The sequence below is a fragment of the Hipposideros armiger genome, unplaced genomic scaffold (assembly GCF_001890085.2).
Source record: "Hipposideros armiger isolate ML-2016 unplaced genomic scaffold, ASM189008v1 scaffold_48, whole genome shotgun sequence".
NCBI classification, from domain to species: Eukaryota; Metazoa; Chordata; class Mammalia; order Chiroptera; family Hipposideridae; genus Hipposideros; species Hipposideros armiger.
Window position 1 is genome coordinate 887589 of NW_017731398.1, and position 4221 is coordinate 891809.

A 4221-nucleotide genomic window follows, 5' to 3' on the forward strand; every position below is an offset into this window, starting at 1 on the left:
GGCTTGTTTACTCCGGTCCTGTCAGCAGCTGCGGCGGCCCCGGCTCCTCCTCCTCCGCCGCCGCCGTGCCCCTCCCCCGCGCGGCGCCACCTCCGCGCTCCCGGCCGCGGCCGTCCCGGTCCCGCCGCCCATGCTGCCGGGGCCTGAGCGGCGGCCCTACGGCCTCATGGGGCGTCCGCCGCCTCCGGTTCCCAGTAGCTGCGGGTAGGAAGCGGGGCCGCCGGGCCCCACTGCCCGCACCCCGGCCCTCGGCTCTTCGCGCGGCGAACTCCCCGGGCGGGCGGCGCAGAGACGAGACCCGAACTCGGAACCCTGGGCCTGAGTAGGGAAGGGCTTGAGAGTCGCTCGGAGCCCAGTCTCGGCTGGATCCTGGGGGAGCTGGCCCTCTCCTCCCCCCACTTCCCACTCCTGAGCCGTGAGTTTGGGCATGACCGGGTAAGTGCCCTAGATGACGGACGTGGGACACCCCACCTGCAGTCTGGACTTCACAGCAGCCGGCAAACCACAGGACCTACTGTTAGAGCCGCGATCTCATTTGCATCTATATATAGACAGGTGGATAAGCAGAACAAGAAGCCCACCGCCTTTTAACTTTTTTTCTTTTTCCAACACCAACCGCCTGCCAGGCACCAGGCCAGTCACTTTACATTATCTCCTTATGTACATTATTTAATCCACATAATCCTTTCAAGCTGACATTATTAATCCAATTTTACAGATAAGGAAACTGAGGCTTGCAAAGTTTAAATAATTTGCCCAAGGTACCAAACTAGTAGGCCTCAGAGCCTGGAGGAGGCGTGGGGCTTTGGCAGAGCCTGGGTCCCAGTACTTGCAATATACTAGCCGACTGCCTTCCCTCCCTGGGTTCCTGCCCTAGAAAACGTCTGTGCTACTTGGCCAGGCTGCCCCTGCTTGGGCTGAGAAAGAAAAGAGGGGAAATGTGGCCAAGAGCTCCCCAGGCTAGGTTATTCCAAGGTCACAGAGCAGTCTCTGCCCATCCCTTCCTGGTTCACTGTGAGATAACCTGGCAGCACGGTATTATCCTGTGACCTCCTTAACGCAGGTTTGGGGACAATGACAAAAACGAGCACCGCCCAGTGCTTACTCGGAGCCAGGTGCTGTTCTGAGCTCTTTCCGTGTAATTCATTTTTTCACCACAACCCCCATGAGGTGGGTATAAATGCATTTTCCTTTAGGCACCTTTTATGTATCCCTGTCTACATTTTACACAGGAGAAAACCGAGACCAGAGTTGAAGTGATATTCCTAAGGACTCACTATGTGACAAGTCACCTACCAGCAAACCTGGTTTCAAATCCCTGCAGCACTCTTTTCTATTAAGTCACCTTAGACATATTACTTAACTCTGAGCCTCAGTTTACCCCTCTGTAAAATAGAGATAATATTCAACTAATGGTATAAGGTACCATTTGGGCACCTTTACAAATGCTGCAAAACCCAGAAACTCCGGAAGAACGTGGGGTCCTGAAAGCTGAGATGGGACATAAGTCTGGTTGACCCCCTCTGGGAGAGGGAACTTCCCTGGGCAAGGAGCTAAGACTGTAGGGGCCACCCTGGGGTAGCCCCCACTAGTGCCAGCCACCCTTGGGAAAACAATATTTCTGTAGTCTGACTGAAGCAGGAAGTGAGTCACTGGTTTCTCCTCAGTCTGTGAGCAAGAGAATCCCATTGAGGGAAACGTGGGACAGGGCTGGCCCCACCTATCCTTAGAGTCTTCAGTGCCCTTCCCACTTGTCCTCTGACTTAGAAGAAAGGTCAACCGGGGCAGAAAGCAATACTGGCTGCCCCTAGGTGCCCCACCCATCCTGGAGACTCATCGCAGGGGAGCAGTGGGTCAGAGGAGGAGGAGAAGGGCGAGCTCTGTCTCAGATGGATGTCACCCGCAGCAGTGGCACTGAAACTTCTCCCAGTTTGTCCCTGCCAGGCTGGCCCTGCAACCCTGCCTTTGGCATAAGGCAGAATCCTTGAAACTGTTGCTCAGAGGTGCATCGCTGAGGGGAGAGGACTGAGCAAGTAAGCACCTGTCCTTGCTTTGCCCTGAGCTTCTCCACCTTTGTCCCTCTCCTATTTTAGGGTTTCACATGCGACTGTATTTTACTACAATTCTGCTGCTAAAAAGAATTTGGAAGCCACTCTCCTTGAGACTCCTCTGGAGAGAACAGCCCTCTGAAGAGTCCCAAGCTTGCCTCATCTGGTGACTGCTACCCAACTCCTTCCTTTCTGTCACTGGAACAAGTCCTGTATTGTTCTTTATCACTCCCAAGGGTTTATCTGAGGCCTTAAGGCTGGAGGGAGCGAAAGCACCTGGAGCCCAGGTCCCCTGACTTAGGAGCCCAAGGGCCTCTGGATCAGTTTATTAGTTCTAACAGCAGTCCATAGGTCAGGGGGGACCACGTGAGGCGACAAGAGGGAGGGAGGACGACTGGTGGGGAGGAGCAGGCCGATGGGTAAGGCCTGATGGAGGAAGGGACTATGAAGGGGTACCCACCTTCCTAGCAGGGGTCCAGGAAGAAGGGTGCAGCCAGCCAGACCTCTTTATCCTTGGACTTGGGGCTAATCTGGGAGGCTCCCAAGAGCAACCCTAGGCCTATAGTTAAATCCACCCGGTCAACGTCACTTGGGCACTCCCAGTGTCCTGCTGGAATGCTTTTGGGGGTCTCTTTCTCTCAAAGCCTCTTCCCCACTTTCAGGCTCCTCAAACAAAGCCTTCGGCAGCAGCACCCACACCTGGTTTTCATCAAAATGTCTACACCACATCCATACATGCAAAGAAGGGCACATAACAAAATATAATTGTTTTCTCTGAAAGGGTGGGATTTGCGAGCTTTTTGTTTTCTTCTTGCTTACCCGCATTTTCAGGAATGTTTACAATCTCTTTTGTAATAAAATAATTAAACCTCAGCATCATGCAAAATTGAATAAAGCATGCCTATACTTTACCATCTAGCTCCAGCACACCTGGGGTCCATTCTGACCACTGTTGGGCAACATCAGGCTCCTCCTATCCCATCCCAAGGCAGAGGGCCCTTCTAGTTCTGGCTAAACCACTCTGGGAAAACTTCCTTTATATGACAGGCAAACTGGGTGTCTGTGGGCGGGGGGGAGGAGCTACAAGTGATTTGGTGGAGATATACCTGGTCCGGTGGGGACAATCCTGGGTGGCCAGCCCTTATTCTCCCAGTTAGGGGGTTGGGTCTACGCTTACCTTCTAGTAACTGGCTCTGCCGAATCTCAGACTCACTGGTCGGTTTAATGGTTCCCTTCTTCTGCCTCTGTGTTTTCTGCCTCGCCTTCAATGCCCAGCCAGTGCTACCCACACCTGGGCACCTAACAGGTGAGCTGGGTTCAGTCTAGTCAGAGAGACATTCATTCAGGGCACCTGCTGCGTGCTGGGCCTTGGTGCCTCAGGCCGAGTGCCCTCGAGTTTGTCCTCAGGAAGCCAGCGACCACATCTGGTAGAGCTGGAAGGAGGTACCTGAGACCCCCCCCCAGGCTCTTCCAGACTCTGTGTCCTATGTGTGGCCTTGCAGCTCCGGCAAGCCTCTGCCCTTCCTCTTGATTCAGAAAAGTGAAACAGCTCATTATCATGACTTCTTGTTGACTCTTCCAACCAGTTCTGTCTTCCGGAACGGGTTTCTCAACCTCGGCGCACTGACATCTTGGGCTGATCATTCCTTTTCGTGGGAAGTGTCCTGTACATTGTAGGATGTTTAGCAACATCCTGGTCTCAAAACACTAGGTGTCGGTAGCACCCCCACCCCCATTAGCACAAACAAAAATGTCACCCGGCATTGCCAAATGTCCCCTGTGGGGGGCAAAATTGCCCCCAGCTGAGAACCACTGATCCAGAGTGAGGCATGGGAATGGCACAGGAGGTGGGTGGTGTGCTGCGTGCCAGGCGGCAGGAGCTGTCTGTTGGGAACTGCACCGAGACAGCTGGCAGTGATGGAGAAACTCCCCAACCCCAAACAGCCAGGCATGGCAGTGCAACAATGGGGCCATTTAGTGTTCAGGGCAAACAGTCCTATGTCTCTCCACGACATCTGAGGACATGGCTTTTAGTAACGTTAACGATCATGCTGAATCAAGGAACAATCACGTTGATCACACTCTGTTTCCAAGTGTGGGGAAGTGGGGGAGACAGCTCCGCGTTAAATATGTGTTTAGAAGGCAGACCGGTGGCTGCTGGGAAGGGGGACGG

At 53.8% G+C, this 4221-nt stretch overlaps 1 long non-coding RNA gene across 1 annotated transcript; it reads left to right on the forward strand.

Annotated features, from left to right (window-relative positions):
- The first annotated feature begins 33 nt into the window (after positions 1 to 33).
- LOC109381482 (uncharacterized) lies at positions 34 to 2939 on the forward strand. The gene is made up of 2 exons (XR_002123760.1): positions 34 to 435; positions 2094 to 2939. It is a non-coding gene; the product is annotated as an uncharacterized LOC109381482 (long non-coding RNA).
- The last annotated feature ends 1282 nt before the right edge of the window (positions 2940 to 4221 follow it).